Below are 16,957 nucleotides of genomic sequence, written 5' to 3'. Positions count from 1 at the left end.
GCAACAGAGAAAGACTGAGGTCCCTAAGGAAGGGGAGTGCTGCCAGCAGGTGGCCTTCAGACTCGAGCTGCACCGTCAGCTCTTCCCTGGGCCTCCATCCTGCTGGCCTACCCTGCAGAGTTTGGACTCACCAGTCTCCGGAACTGTGTGAGCCAATTCCGTTCTCTCTCTCTGGCCCTGACTAGTACATGAAGTTAAGGGATTAATATTTGGGTACATATTTGCAAGTCATGGCATTTATATCTTGAGCCTGGGTGTGACCACCAGAAGCGCAAGTGTGGCCCGAGAGGAGCAATCCAGCGGGCTCTCCAACACACCTCCAAAACCAGGTGTGTGTGTGTGTGATGTTTATTGAGTGCTCACTATGTGCCAGACAGCCCCACTACGGGATGCCGCCTCCTCTCAAAAACCAGAGCCACCTGTCTCCTTATTGGTTCTGGAAGTTTGGGAAATGATCCCAATGGAGATACCTGTTTATTTGACTGATGTTTTGCAATTCCTGTGTCTCGGCCCCTTCAGCGTTCTGGGCAGCAGAATGACATCCAGCCATTCCCTCTGCTGTGGCAGAAATGGATTCTTCCAGCATCTTCCTTCCAGTCCATTTTCAGTCCCCCTAACCTCCAGCCTCTTGAAACCATTTAGCGTCTCTTGATACCGAGTAACCCTGTTTATCAAAATGGGTGGAGCCTCTTTGCTGGGCAGTGCTGGTAAAAATAGTTCTGCAGCCCCAAGGGACAGGGTCCTTGAACTTAGTGACTTGACAAACATTCGGTGTGAATAAAGAAAGTGCAAGACCATGGTGATGAATTGCCCTTATCCTTTGTTCCTCATTTTCTTTGTGAGGCAGTATGTTTAACCCATATTTTCCAAGAACTATGTAGGTGGGTTGCTCGAGACAATTGATTTTTAGGGAAGTATTGTTTGTCTGCATGTGGAAACCATGAAGCAAAAATAACACTGAGCAAGAGTTGGCCCAATGACTGGACGGGATGCTAACGGTGGTGCCCTGGGTTTGAGCCACTGTGTTGTATGAGACGTGACTTCTGCCTGAGATAGATTTTACTCTGGACTCAGGGCGACCCTAGGAGCCTTGTTCTAACGAGATGTCAAACGGATGTTCTACTTCCTAAGGCTGTGATTGGTTCTAAACGGGATGAGGTATAGCCTGGCAAATAGAAAGGATACACATATGCCTTTGTGTGAGGAATACCGAGTTCTGGTTCCCACTCTGCCCCTGGCTTGCTGTGTGACCTTGGGCAACCTTCCTCGCCTCTCTGAGCAGCAGTGCCTTCATCTGCCATGAGTTTGGGCTATGTGGTCTCTGAGGGCTGCGACTGTGGCCAGTGGGAGGAAGCTGTCTTGAATAAAGAGCCAACCAGGTAGCATCCAGATAGCTATTTTGTTATGTGGGACCAGTGCTGCTCAATTAATTTTTGGACTTGATAGTGCAATGAGGTTTTATGAATTTTAGAGGTGGGCAATAAACTCAGGAACATTTGCAACATCCCGTGGGTGGCACTTATAGCTGATAAGAGCCCATAGGTCTTCCATTAGCAATTCAGGGTGACTGTTTTGTTCTTCATGGGTTATCACAGGCTGGAGGCCAGGAGGTGAGGGGAGCTCAATTGGCTTATTTTTGTCTTGAAGTCAGTACAAGTCATTTCAAGGAACTGGGGGAGCAAAACCAAACTGGAAAGTGGGTCACAAGTGTGCTGTTGCCTGAAGATCTAGAGCTAGGGCCTGGCTTCCTTTCCTCGTGGGCAGAAATGTCAGCCGGAGGCAGTGGGCCAGGTCAGCACAACTCCTTGCAGTTTGCCCCCAGGTCCAGCCACCAGAGCTGTCCCTGGCTCCATGGACTCTGGTATTCAGAGCTGGAGGGAATGATACCGTATTTCAACATCCTCATTTCCCACTCATCAGTATATCTTATCAATCTTTGGTGCATGTTTGTGTGTGTGTGTGTGTGTGTGTATGTGTACACATACATTATTTTTCTTACTGCTGCATAGCATCCCATGGTGTTTTCAACTATTCCACATTAACAGACATTTTGCTCTTTTCCATTTTCCCCTTTTATTTCTAGTTCCCCCGATGTCCTAGAATTTCTTGTTTTCCTCACCCTACACACCACACCTCCCCCCTCCCTCTCCACAGCAGTCCTTGTTTTCTTCCCTTGCAGCCACCCCTTTATCAAGCGTGCTGTCCCTACAGATGCTTGGTGGGCAGGTCGGAATCCTGAGGCCTTGCCCCCCGAGCTCCGATCTCGTGGGAAGCCGGAGATGAAGCACATTATGGCAGCTGGTCCATCTACACCCAGAGTCTATTTTCTAGTTGAAACCATTATCGCCTCCCTGCCGGCAAAACAAAAACACAACAACAAAGCAACAGCAAGCACAGAGCCTGCCATGCAGGAAGGGCTCAGTACCTGTTCAGTGAAAGTAAAAACGATCATAACACCTGTGACAACAGTCCCCCGTCCCAGGACACCCCCGTTTGGTTGTGCCCCAGCTTTCCTGAGCAATACTTTTTCATCAGTGAGGGCTAATTCTCCAAGGGAAGTTGCTGTCCTGAGTGGGTTAAGTGGGGTGGTGGTGCCCAGGCTTGTGGGCAGTGGCTGAGCCCGGATTAAAATGAGTCATGGCCCGGGAGCCCTGGAAAAAGGAGTGTGTGCCCTTATTTGGAGGGGACATTGAGGATTTGAGATGTTAAATATAAAATATGAAACATGCTGCCTGGTGCATCAATGAGTGGTGACCATTTATTATTATTATTATTATTATTATTATTATTACTGTTATTATTGTAGTTTAGCATATACCCCTCTGTCCCTTCTGAGGATGCACACCGGGGCTTATCCATCTTTGCACCCCCACCTTCTAACGCAACTCTCGGCACGTGGCTGAGGGACACTTGGAGGGCATGTGAGTGAAGGGACGCATGCACACACAGATGGGCCAGTGGTTTCTCAGGGCCACTCTGGCCAGTTGTTGGGGGGACGTGTTTCCTGGAGTCTTATCCCCTGTGGTCAGATTCAGGCCAGGACCATGGTACTGGTTATTCCATTGTTCCCAGATAACATTTCCTATCTTAACTGTCTCCGTGGGGCAGCCTGGGCCACACCCTGCCCTCCAGTCCTATCACCGACCCCCACGTGGACCTCCTGCCATGAAGAGGGCTTTCATGGGGCCAGCACTCCTGCTTGTTCCTCCCTTCCCTCCCCCTCCATGACAGCAGCAGTTTAGGGGGACATTGCTCTCTCTAGAACTTTCCATGTCCCCGCAAGGACCTAGAACATATTAAATAAAAATACATCAGCCTGACTCTTCATCGCGTGACCTGTGTCTTCCTGCGGGCGCCTCACCATCACTCTGTCTGATTGGTCAGTCCTATCCCTAGTCTATAGTTGAAGAAACGGGCTCAAAAGGGATGGGACTCCTAGCAACAGAGCGGGTGGGTGAGACAGCCCAGGACTGTCACCAGCTCTGCACCTAAGTGATGCTTTTCCCACCACAGGTCCCTGTATGGCTGCGTTGGTTGGTATTCTGTACCCTCCCCTATTTCCAGAAGAGGTTTGAGGGGTGTGTCACAATTATAATGATCCAGGGCACTTTCACATTAGCTCCGTCATTCCTGCCCTGTGGGTAAGAAATGGTGGCCCGGAAAATCCAGGCTTCTCCTGGAATAGACACAGCTCTGGGTGGTGACACTGTCCCTTCTGCCATGTGATTCCTTTCCTCTTGAATTGGAGACTCTTCCATCAGTAGTTCTCACACTGGGCTTCACCGAGCAATTAAAAAATCTTGCTGCTGGGACCAGACCCCCAAACATTCTGACTTAGTCAGGAGTGGGCCTGGGCGTTGGGGTTGTAACATCCCCCCGGGTGATTCTACTGTGCAGCAAAGGTGAGAACCTCTGCCTTACATCACCCACCTCATGCGGGAGTTAGGAAGCTAACCAGTAGGCAGCGATCCCCAAACTCGCCTTCAGAGCCCAGCTCCAGCCTTCCTGACGCAAACCTGGCCTTGAGCCCGCTCACCTTTGCTCAGCTTCATGGCAGCCCGCGTTTCAGAAGAACTGGCAGTGCAGAAAAAGGAAGCCAGGGGACAAGGGAGGTGGGAGCAGTCCCCAGAGCTGTCATGTGTGTGCCCCTGTTGTGTGTTGGGCACTGTTCTAAGCACCTTGTGTACATTAACTCATCCAATTCACAGTCCACACACTAGCACTGAGAGGCCTCTGCGGACATTAGCCCCGTTTCGTAGATGAGAAGACTGTACACGGAGTAGATAAGTAACTCGCTCAAGCTGGGAGGGGCAGAGCTGGGATTTGAAGGCAGAGAGTTGGCCGTGGAGGCCACCATTATAGCCACTATGGCTGTTGCTTTGCAGGATGATGCGGGAGCCATGATACACTGGCTCCCACGTGGCTGGGGATTTGACCCTTCACGGTGATGCAGAAGCATAGATCTCATCTGTCACTGTGCTGCTCAAGAGCCTCTGTGACTCCCTGTGACATCTGTAAGGGAAAGGCAAACTCTAAGATGGACACCCTTCACAGCCTGGTCAGTGGCAGCTGTTGTTTCGTACTCCCTGTCACATGTGCTGTTACTACTCTCTGGAAGTCCCCTCCCCTTTGCCTGCTGAGCTGCCACCTCCAAGACCTCCTTCAGGTGTCCTCACCTCTAACTTATGCAGGAAGAATCAGTGATGCTCTCCTCATTCTCAAAGCTCTTGGTCCCTCCATCTGGGAGCACATGGAGCACGGCCTTTTTCCCAGCGTCCTCCAGTGGCTCATGCGTCCCCGAGGACAGGGGCTCTGCCTTACTCATGCTGGTTCTCCTCCCCTCAGTGCCCGTCGTGTTGTCCAGGGGGTGGCCAGCCTCTCTCATGGAGGGCGACCCCCTTTCCCTTAGATTCCTCTTTATTTCAGCCGTGGAGACACAGCCTCTTTATCTTCTGACAATCAGAAGATTTTCTGTTTGTAATGAATGCTTTCCTTCAAGGGACCTCGGGCCCCCAATTGCATAATCGACATTTATTATGTTTTCCTAGATGTTAGATTTCCTAAAATCCTGGGCTGTGATTTTAGAGGAATCCTGAACTCGTCGTAATTCGCCCGTTTCCAGCCTTGGGCTCTCTGCATTCCTGAACATCTCAGGGCCCAGAAGAAAAAGAAGAAAGCCAACCAGTTCTGAAAATGGCCTTGTGTCTTGCATAGTGTCCAGCTTGGTTCCTGAATGAAGGCAGGGGCAGGAGGAATGGTTTCTCGGAGGCCAGAAGTGCAATATGTTTGTTTCCTCGTGCGCTGTTGTGGAAATGGCAGCTGTTGCTCACCAAGACGTAGGAAGGCCATTTCAGGAGAGCCCCACCAGGGAGGGTCTGAAGAGGGTGGTGGTCACACGTACGGGAGCCACGAGCCTGTCAAGATGCAGGATTGAGACTTTGCTGGGGCTCCAGCGAAGAGGACAGAAAAGTCAAGTTTAAAAGATGCTGGGTGAATTCTTAGAATTTATTCTACAGAGATACATACATAGGGGCCGATGGAGTGAATTGGATCTTCATCTCGACATTGCTTGAAATAGCAAAGGATGAGACATCAGCTATCCATCTTTTTACTTATTTATGACTTAGAGTTCCAGGTATATCATCAGATTACTGGAAATGTAAAAAAACAGGAACATGTGACCCAAACTCAGGGGGGGGAAAAATAGTCAATAGATAGCAGAATAGAATTGAGATTCCAGAGCTAAACTCACACGTGTGTGATAATGGATTATTTTTATTAAGTAGATTGTTTTCTTAGAGCCGTTTTAGATGCACAGAAAAATTGAGCAGAAAGTATAGGAAGTTCGCGTATTCCCCATGTAAGCACAGCCTCCCTCACTGTCAACATCCTGCACTGGAGTGGCCCATTTGTTCCAAATGACAAATCTACATGGACACATCATTATCCCCAAAGTTCCTACCTGGCATAGGGTTCACTCTCGGTGTCGTATATTCTATGACAAATGTATAATGACATACATCCTCCACGGTCGCATCACATGGAATAGTTTCACTGCCCTAAAAAAGTCCTCTGGGCTCCTCCTAGTCACTCCTCCTGATGAAACAATTTCAGTGCCCCTCAGTTGGGGACTGGTTGATTATATTATGACGCATCCATAAAATGGAGTACTCTACAGCTGTTTAAGAGAATTAGTGGCTTTATGAAGCAATATGGAACAATCTTGATGGCATATTAACGATCCAAAAGCAATGTCAACCTTAATAACGTTGATATATTTAAAAAAAAAAAAGCACAGAACAGTGTATAGAGAGTGTGTTAACGGCTACACTTAACACACAGCCACGGGTCCCTAATCAGCTACCCGTACTTCCTGTGTCTACACTTCACATTCTGTTGTTCCTGCCTCTTGACTGACCGGGACGTCCAGGAGACAGACCACTCCTTGAGGGCAGGACCAGGTCTGTCCCTTGGCAGTGATATCGCCGAGGCTAAGCCCGGAGCCAGGCACATAGTAGCCTTTTTCCATCAGTATCTGTGCATGCATGACTCAGTGAACAGACGGGGAGGGGGTGTTCTTTCCACAATTTCCTTCTACCTGCTTCTCAGACACGAGCCTGGAATGGAAGCCCCCGAAGCTCGCTCTGGCCCTGATCTCCCCTTTCCTCCCTTGAGTTTCCATGCTCTGCAGGGCTTTCCTCATTCATCCCCAGGTTACAGAGCCACAAGGAGAAACGGGAGAGGCTTGAAATGGACCTTTGAAATGATCATATGGAGCTGACATTGTTAAATCAGGCAGGTCTGACTTCATTGATTAATTTAGTTGTACGAGCCAAGCCACCCAGCAGCTGGGATCAGACTTCCGTCCGGCAGCAGCACACTGGAGTCAGACCTGATGGGGTTTGAGGCTGAGCTCTGGCGTGGCTGCCTGTGTGACCTTGGCCATGTTACTTGACCTTGCTGAATCTCAATTTCCTGATCTCTAAAAGGAGGCCAGAAATGCTTCTCCTGAGGTTGTCATGAGGATTAAATGTGATAACGTAAGTGGAAGTGCCCTTTGAGGAAAGAGGAAGGTGAAAGTGCTTATTGTGTTTGGGACCCAGTGCGGAGGGCTCCCCTTATTGTTCTCAGGTGCCTCTCTTTCCCGGGAGAAAAATCCCAACTCCGAAGTCAGATAGGTTGTAATTTGGCTCGTATTCCTTTATTCAGTGCACTTCTCTCGGCCGCCCAGGGCTCTCAGTTTAAGCAAATAAATTATCCTGCTCCTCCCTGCTCTGTGTTCTGCAGCCAGCCATATGTTTGAGCTTGATAGAGATTCTTATCAGCCGGGTAATATTACCCAGCAAGGGATGACATTTCTTATCAGAGGCCCTGCGGAATCAGAGATAGCAGTCCTTTCTTTTAGCCGCAGCCAGGCCTCCCTGTGCAGGGCTGGCAGGGTGGGTGAGGGGGCGGGCCAGGGCCGCTGGGTGGACAGCCTGGGCTGCAGTGGGCATCAGCTGGCTCTCTTCTCTCAAGACAGCTATTCCTCGTAGCCTGCCTGCTCGGAAGTAGGCCATTTTGAGATGTTTGCATATGATAGAGGCAGGGCAGGGCCCAGGAGGGGGAATGAGGAAGGAAGGCGGGAGCCAGAAGAGGCTGGATCAACTTGGGGTGAAGGCAGAGCTTGCAGAGCTGGGGCCTTGCACTTGCCCAGAGGCAGGTGGGCCTGTTGCAGACCCCAGGCCTGGGGCATCTGCCCTGTGGCTCCGCAGAGGGGAGGCAGCCGAGGCCAGGTACCCACCAAAGCCTTGGCTGTGGGAGTGGTGAGGTGCCAGGTAACCTCTCCGTCTCCTTCTAGATTCCCCTTGTCCTTTTCCACCCTGCTCTGAGCCCACGAGGCCCACCTGTGTGGATGCAACAGGAGGGTTACCACCGCGGCCTCTGTGCTCCCTGACTTCTGTTTGGGAGGCACTGGCAAGATGGGAGGGCAGGACGGGAGTGAGGTCAGGGCATTTATTCTTCTGCTCCTCCCTACTGGGTCCCTGATTGACACAGGCAAGGTCTACACAGAAGGCCCTGTGTTTGAATCCTGAGTTTGGCACGCACTTGTTGTGTGATATGAGTGGTTTAATCTCTCTGCACCTTGGTTTCTTCCCCCATAGTGTGGGGGCGACACCACTTTCCTTGCTGTCTCTCGCCCTTTGCCTTTGAGTTTCATTGTCCTCTGTGCCTCTGTTTTACCCTGAGATGCTAGAGGGAGGGACACTGTCTATCGGGGTCTGTCTGAGGTCACAGCTCACTGCAGACGAAGCTCTTGCGTGGGCGGAGGAGGTCGGAGTGACCACATGATTTGAGTCGGGGACACATGCTGAGGCCTCTTCCTCTCTTTATTTTTGGGAAGTCCTGCCCTGCTGAGCCCTGCTGTCAAGTACGAATCTTACTATCATTAAAAAGGGAAGGAGAAGTGGTTTTTCTCTCTCCCTGGACCCCATCCAGCCAGCGGTCCTGCCTCTGCTTCCTCCCTCTTGGCCCCACTTCCTGTTCCCTTCCGTCTCTCTGCCTCCTCTCCACTCCCGAGCCCCGTGCTGGGCTTTCCTGTCTTCCTGAGTGTCCCTGTCCCTCACCTCTCCTCCCGACGGCCAAGGCCAGATTGGGAAAACACAGCGCTGACCATGTGCCTCTCCGCTTAAAAGTGGTCTGACTTCTTAGCGTGGCATTTAAGGACCACGTCAATGTCACCCCACCCTGTGACTCCATCCTGGTCACTTCTGAACCCCTCGTGCGGAGCATTGGTCCTGGTAAGCAGGTTTCATCCCTGTCTTTTGAACCGCTCACCGTCTTTCTTTGACTTTTGTGCTTTGATCTCGCCTTTTCCCCTTCTTTGCGTGCTGAGGGTAGCTTTGGTAGCTTCTCTTTAATGCGCTTCACAAATGTTGCATTTTTTTACAAATTGGAAGGCAAAGCCATCCACCAGCAAAGCGATACGAATTGCTTTATGGCAATACTCGCTTTATTGCGGTGGCTTGGAAGCCAACCCACACGCAGTATCTCCAATGTGTGCCTGTATATATGCTGGTATTATCCATCAGCCTTAGCTTTCTCGTCTGTGAGAGAGTGAGAGGGAGTTCCATCTGGGGTCCCCACGGGCTCCTCACAAGGGCTTTCTTTTCCTGAATATATCCCATGCCTGGGTCGTAGATGGACTGGAGGCAGTGGTTTATGAGACAGGAAGGAGGTGAGGTTCAGTGTCCTAGCTGGCTTTGGAGCAGACCAGACAGAGGTTCTTTAGGCTGATGATAACGCTCCTGATTAATTTCATAACGCGTCTCCCGTTGTCCTCACTGTCCGTCGGTATAACCCCTAGTACAGAGGGCTGACGGAAAGGCTGGGGCGGGCCCAGGCTGGGGGCGGCCAACCTGTATCGCCACTATCTCCACGTGCCGAGCTGGTTCCGTCCTTGCATTTGACGGGTCCTTCTGATCTCCCACATACAATGGATTGCAGGGAAAAAGAAACTTCCTAGCCTGATTGAAACCAATTTGAAGGAAGCAGCTGGCTTTGATGGGGACAAGGAAACAAAACCCAGGCAGGGCGATAACCTCTTGCCAGCCTGAGTTCTGCGTGAGTCGGCGAGCTGCTGGGGGGCTGCAGGATGCTTTCAGAAGTGGTGGGAGGCTGTGACTGCCTACGAAAGGTACATTAGAATTCAGTGTGGGAACTGCGTGCTATGAACCAGCTGGAGGAGAAGAGCCTGGGTTTGGGGGTTCCTGGGTTTGGAGGTTCAGTGACTTTCTCTGTTGCTGCAAAGTGAGTGATGCACTCTGTCCCCTATTTTCTTTATAGTGGTAATGTAGAATTTGCTGGACTTACCCCCTAGTGACAAGTAAATGCTATTACTTTACTCTCACCTGTATGTGCTTAAGAGGAAGCTAAAGAGAAGCATTGAAGGAATTTGACGTGTTTTGGAAATTACCTGGCTTACAGGGATGGGAAGTGCAGTCCGAGGTTACACAGCCATTTGGGGGTGAAGCCGCGTCCTGGACCAACTGTGGCTTCCCCCCTCCTTTTCCAGTAGATGTTCCATGCCCGCATCTTCCTTCCTGTCACCTGCTGACGGAAGCACCGATGGTCCCTTTCAGCCGTGCCAGGTGACCTTGTGCTGTGGGTTTATTCCTGAGTGGCTTCGGTGTGCGGCTGGTGGCCTCTTGCCACATGCTTTATGCCCCCCAAGGTTTAACGTGACAGCCTCTGACTGCAGGTCTCGTCTGTTTTGATAAGTGTGTGATCCATGACAGAGCATCGTGACTGTGGGCTGGGAATGTTGTGTCAAGGTTGGTTCTGCAGGACTAAGTGGCACAGTAGGGGACATGCAGTGTGATGGTTACTGATAAGTGTCAGCCTGGCTAGGCCATGGTCCTATTGGCTCTGTTTCCCTGGAGAAACCTGATACATACACGCAGACTTGAGAATGAGATGGATTGAGGTCCAAAGCCCACGAGTGCCAGTGCCTCAGTTATTTACTTACTTCACTGGGCTTATTTTTCTCTGTCAATAAAACAGAAATAATATGAATACCTGCCACGTGGATGGCAATAAAGACTAAACAGGACAATAAATGTAAAAGCGCTTCATACATTGCCCGGCACAGTGCTTGACAATTCATGTTGGTTATTGTACAATTTACAGTTGTCTGCAGGCCACGTGGGCGTCTGCGTCAGTGATCTGTTTGCTGCACTGCAAACCGCCCCCACATTGAGTGGCCTCAGACAAGGACGGTTTACTTTCTCATGGGCATGTGGGGTGGCTGGGTCCTGCCTGGTGGTGCTTGTGCTCGCTTGGAGTCGCCTAGGGACACGTGTGGTCACATTCATGGGCAGCTCTGCTGAGGCCGCATGGCCAAGGTGGCTTCACTCACACGTCTGGTGACTCAGTGGGGGTGACTGGAGTGGCCGGGGCCTTTGTCTTTTCCATGAGGTCTCATCATCCATAGGTTAGCCCAGCCTTCTTTACAGGGGCCTGGATCCTAGGTAGGTAAAGTGAAAGCTGCCCAGCCTCCCAAGAACAAGGCGCAGAGCTGGCATGCACCTCCGCCACCACATTCCACTGGTCAGGCGGCCACCGGCCAGCCTCGAGTCAACGGCAGGAGAAATCTGCTCCGCGTTCAATGGGGGAAGCAGCCTGCTCGGACAGAAATGGGAGGAATTCTTGGCAAACATTGCTGACGGTCCACCCCAGGGGCTCAAGCCACTTTCCATGTTTATGACTCTCAATCTCTACCCTCTTTAACCTCTTGGGTTATCTGTTATAATGTAGTGAATACAGACAGGAATGCTGGAGCCAGCCTGTCTTATTTCCAATCTTGCCTCTGCCACTAACTGCCTGCCTGGCCTTAGGCAAGTTTCCTATTCTCTCCATGCCTCAGGCTCACCATCTGGAAAATGGGGTTGATATTAGTACTAAAGTAGGGTGCGTGCGAGGATTAACTGAAATATATGTGTGTGTGCATATGCATCCCTGCAACGCATGTATATGCATGTGTACGTGTACGCCTATGTAAACATGGATATGCGTGTATGCATAGGTATGTGCCTGTACACAAATGTGTGTGTTTGTGTGTATACATGCATGTGTATATGTAAATGCATGTGTGTATATGTATACATATGCATATGTGTTTATATATATACATAAATTGAGTGCATAACTCATAAGGATAGTCCTCTGTTTATACATATGTTTGTAGCTTGCTGGGAAGTCCCAGCCTGCATTGCCTTGGGCCTGGTCCCACTGTTTACCAGAGAACTTTAAAGTTGGACCTGAGAGCTGCTGCCTAGCTGGGTCTTGAATGGGGGCCTTCCAAGGTCAACGCCTGTTGCCCTCTCCTCCACACGAGGGTTCCCAAGCCTGCCCTTGGGAAGTATCAGTGGGTCCTGGTAAAGTACGGGTTATTTCTGGGCCCTACCCCTGGCCTGTTGAAACTGAGAAGGGGACCTAGAGTCTGAATCTTTAATCAATTGCTCTGGGGTTATTTCAGTGGAAACCCCCACAATGCTGCTAGCGCTAGTGGCTGGTCTCCTGGCTGCCCAGTGCTGCCTCCAGCGGTGCCATCTTCACTCTCTGATGAAGATGTTTTCCTTTCCCCTCCCAGAAAAATCTACTGCATTCTACACACGCACAACCAGGGTCTCAGAGGGGCGCAAAGCACAGGGCCAGCTTCGTGTTTGGATTTCCAGTCTAATTTAGCGTTCCCACATCACTGAGAACGACTCTATATCCTTGTCTCACCTTTTCCAGGCTGAGCTGAGGTCAGGCTTGGCTCTGGGTGGCCAGACCACCCTGGGCCTCCCTCCCTTTCATTAGGCGCTGATTTCACCCAAGATACAGCTTCTGGGCAATGCAAACCCATTGCTCTGTTAGTTCCTTGAGTCTTCCCACTAAGAGAAAAACAGCTGCCATTTATTGAGCACCTATGCAGTGTGCATGTGTGTGTGTGCGCGTGTGTGTGTGTAGTTTTAATTATTATCCTACAGGAAAGAGATAGTTTAATAATATGTGATATATAATAAAGATATATTTAAATAATAATGTATCCTGATGCCAGGAGATAAGACATAATTTACAAAACGGCATGGAGCCAGCATTCAAACCCTTGTCCGCCTAGCTGGAAAGCTCTTTCTCTTCCTTACATAAGTTAGAAACTTAGATTTCTTTTTAAGGTCATAGGCCCTAAATATTTCCCTTTAATGTAGGTGAATAGAATCTTGCAGAGGAAATTTTTTTCCATTTCAAATGTACAGACTGTCCTTGGGGTTACAAACATGTCCCGGGAAGTCAGTAGCTGGCCTAGTGCTGGCCGAATTGGAAGGCACAGGAGGTGTGAGTTTGGCTGGGGCGCGGTGGCTTGGGGTCAGGCCCCTCACTGCTTTCCTCTGTCCAGCCTTGCAGTTGTAAACATGTTTTCCTCCCCGCACTTTGGCATCCGTCATGATTTGAATTCCAGGTTGTCAACCCTTGTAGAAAAGGATTCGGATTTTAGCATTCAGTCACCCCGGTTGTGTGTGTGTGAGGGGGGCTGTGCCACAGAGAATGCTTTCCAAACCTGAGCTGAGCCTCCCAGCTACCTGGAGAGGATACCTGCTTTGCGGATGAGGGAAAACAAAGGAGTCAGAAGCCTAGCTTTAAGTCTTAGCACATCTCATCACAGCTACCAGCGGTCCTCAGATCATTAGCTGAGTGTGAGGAACGTGTGATCGAGACTGCAGTCTCATCATGGAAAAAGATGGCTTGCTTCCTCATGAGCTGAAGGTCCCCTTCTGCCTGTACTGTAGAGCAGCTGACCACTGAGTGCCCTGATGTGGGCACCTGACCAGCTTCTCCACGGACTGGGGAGCTCTCTCTGCCACCCCTGCCTCCATGCTCCAGTGCCTGGCTTGTGACGGATTGCTAAGGAGGCAATGGATAACTGAATAAGGATCGATTCCACGTTACCCGTCGAGCCACTTTGGGAGTACGGCACGTCTGTCTGAGCACCAGGCATGCTTCACTTCCATTACAAGGCACTAATGATCTCTTCTAGAAAAATCCTCCAGTCCAGAGAAACAAAAGGAAGAAGATGAAAACACTTCTGTGATCCCTCAGAGGTGACTAATTGAATGAACGGAAGCGTGCGAATCCATACACACATGCTTGTGAACGTTTGGCCGTATACACATTAGCTTGTAAGTAGCTGTTTCGCTAAGTGCGTGATAAATACCTGCCCATATCGACATGTGCACTTCTGTCCCATCGCCATGGGGTTGCTTGGGCCCTGAGCTTCACCACTGTTCAGACGTAAGTGGCAGAACTGCCCCCGTTTTTCTTAAGGATGAATTCCACGTTTACACTATTATAAACAGTGCCTCAGTGAATATTCTTATAAACTTGGCGACTCGATTTCCCCATTTCATTAGGACATAGTTCCATAAAATAGAACGGCTGAAGCAAGAACTGTTTAGGCTCTTCAGGTTGCCCCGTTTCCCTTCCGGAGTTTGGGGCAGCCTCTCCTTCCACCCCCATCTCCTGAGCCCTCTTAAGGGAGGGAGCTGGGATGAAGGCGCCCTTTCCAGCTTCTTTTTGGCACGTGGCCCAGCAGCAGACATGGCTGTTCCCAGCCTGCCTCCGTGTCCCTTCAGAGCACCTCCCTCACTGTGGCCGTGCAATGCCTTCTTGTTCCCCTTCCAGCCCCTGGTTTCATTGACACACGTCTCTAGTTCATTAAATCACGATGGGTAGGGTTTGGAGCTGAGCCTGAGTAGGTCTGATTCCCTGTTGTGCCCGGGTGTCTTATGTGATGGTCAGAAGCAAGGGCATGCATCAGAAAGACCTGGACCTACTGTCGCTCTGCCCCGTGGCTTACTTAGGTCTTCGCTTTCTCATCTGAGTTGTCACCTTACCCTCCTCACACAGTGATGGTGAGGTGTAAATGAGATACGGTGTGTGAAGGGTGCAACACTTTGCAGCTTCCCACGGGGTGATGCTCAGCCCTTGTTGCCTGGAGTGTGCTTAGTGGCTGGTGAGTGCTTACTCTGAGCCAGGCACGGAGCTTTTGACACCAGGCGTTGGCAAATTGTGCATCACGGGCCATAGCCCACCCACCACCCGGTTTTGTGCAGCACATGAGCTAAGAATGGTTTTTACACTTGTAAATGGTTGAGGGGAAAAAAAAAAAACCAAAAGAAGAATCCTATTTTGTGACACATGAAGATTACGTGGAATGAAACGTCAGTGTCATAAATAAAGTTTTGTTGGAAGACACCAGACCCTTTCTTTTACATCTAGTCTATGGTAGCTTTTGCATTGCAATGGCAGAGATGGTGTAACCCAACAACGCCCCAAATATTTACTATCTGGTCCTTTACAGGAAGAGTTGCTGACCCTTGGGTTACATGTATGAGCTCATCTAATCCTGAATAGTGCAGGCTGTTGTCACCATCTCCATTGTACACATGGGGAAGTGAGGGACAGAGAGGTTAAGAAATTGCCTGAAGTCACACATGGCTTGTTAGTGGTGGAGAGAGGGTTTGGTTCCCAGAGCGGAATCATGTTATTGATCTTAGTAGGTGAGGGACATGAGGCAGGAAGAGGTGAAATCACACATCCGTGTGTGGTAGAATTGGGATTTAGAACCAGTCCAGGGACCTCAGAATTCTTGGCCTTTCTCATAATGGGCTCTTTGCACCCCTCCAGTCTCCTACTATCTATCGTCTGGGAAACATAGGGCCAAACACACAGAGACAGAGGCATTCAGTATGCCCATAAAAATGCAGGCACCTGACAGCAGGGAGATGAGACGGCAAGACTAGATATGGTTACGCACTAAATTCGAACTTCGTAAATGTGTGTGGAAGGAAGGAATGAATGAATAGCCCCTGGACTCTTCAGAGTTTAGACTCTGGGGACAGGACAGGGACCCCTGGGAAAAGCAGCAAACCCCAGGACCTTGTCGTGGGAAGGATATCTTCCTGGACACCACTTCTGCCCCTCAGGTGGCCTGGGGGATCTTAGGCTACGATGCCAAACACTCTTTTTCAGTTAAAATTCCACTGAAGGAAACTGCTGTTTCCCATGCCTCGCGACTGGCTTTGCTTTTGTTGACTCTGAAAGCGTGGTTTCTTTAAACAGCTTTGTTGAGATAGAATTCACATACCATGCAATTTACCAATCTTAGATCATTTTCACCACCTCGAAAAGAAAGTCTGTACCCTTTCACGATCGCCTCCCCATCCTCCGTCCACCCCCCAGTTGTAAGCAAACTCTCATCCACTTTTGGTTGCTATGGATTTTGCTTATTCTGGATATTTCATATGATGGAATCCTACAAAATGTGGTCTTTCATGACTGGCTTCTCTCACGTAGCATGTTTGCCAAGTTCAGCCATGTTGTCTCAGGTCTGGAACGTTCCATTCTGTGAATATAATGCTGCGTTTTATCTGTTCCTTCATCAGCGGCTTGTTCCCATTTGGGGGTTATTATGAATAATGCTGCTCTGAGGGTTTATGTACATGATTTTGTGCGGATGTATGTTTTTATTTTTCTTGAGTATATATACCCAGGAGTGGCATGGCTGTGTCGTGCGGTAACTCGGTGTGTTACCTTTTGAGGACCTGCCAGGCTGTTTCCCAAGGCGCCTCCGCTGGTTTTCAGTCCCCCTGGAAACTGCCTGTTCTTGATACTCATTCATACGCCTCTTGAAACATAACATGATTCCATTTATATGAATTTTCAGAGCGTGCAAAATTAATCAATGGTGCTAGAAGTCAGTCCAATGGTTGCCTCTGGGAGGAGGACAGAGGCTGCGTGGGAAAGGCCCGGGGCACGTCTGGGGGCCGGAAATGGTTATTTTTGGGATCTTGGTGGTTTAGTGGTTTTGAGTATATGCATTTGTCCAAACTCATCAAACTGTTCAATTTAAGACCTGGATGTTTCACTGTGTGTTAATTATGCCTAAAAAAAAAAAAAAAGAAAGAAAAAAAAAGAAATAGGTAATGGGGGAAAAAAATATAAATTATCTCATGACATGACTTATCAACCTTCCCTGGACAGAGGGCCTGTGCCTGGCAGGCAAGGCCAAGTGTAAAATGCTTTTAATTGATGTGATTAACTGCATCTCAATGGGGAGCCTCCTTAACACCAAGTGGGAGGAAAAAAGGATATTTTTCCCCCGCCCAACTAGGGGATGCCTGGGAGGGGGTCATGGAGGGGCACTTGAAGGGCTGTTCCCTGGGGGGGGGGGCGGTCTGTGGGCAGTCTGGTCCCAGGCCCTTCTTTCTCTTTGGCATTAAGACACATTTTTGTTTTGTTTTGTTTTTGAAATCATTTTCTCCGTTGCTGCCAAACCCATTCTCCATTTTCATCTATGGGGAGGAGGAAACTAATCTGAGTTTTTAAAACATTTTTTTTTTAAGGCTGCATCATTCACCAGAAGACAACATTTAGA

At 49.6% G+C, this 16,957-nt stretch overlaps 1 protein-coding gene across 19 annotated transcripts in view; it reads left to right on the top strand.

Moving 5' to 3' along the window:
• The window catches only part of LOC109383228 (uncharacterized), a 433,428-nt gene that overhangs the window by 181,362 nt on the left and 235,109 nt on the right, over positions 1-16,957 (top strand). Inside the window, exon 1 of one of the 19 annotated variants that reach the window (XR_002124130.1) lies at positions 8,554-8,780. The exons of the other annotated variants lie outside the window; for them this stretch is intronic. The gene's annotated coding sequence lies outside the window, so the exon portion shown is untranslated. Of the gene's footprint in view, positions 1-8,553; positions 8,781-16,957 lie in introns of those variants that run through there. 19 annotated transcript variants of the gene reach the window in all.

This window comes from Hipposideros armiger, unplaced genomic scaffold (genome assembly GCF_001890085.2).
Source record: "Hipposideros armiger isolate ML-2016 unplaced genomic scaffold, ASM189008v1 scaffold_78, whole genome shotgun sequence".
Lineage (NCBI taxonomy): Eukaryota > Metazoa > Chordata > Mammalia > Chiroptera > Hipposideridae > Hipposideros > Hipposideros armiger.
This window is presented reverse-complemented; position numbering and strand designations above follow the sequence as displayed.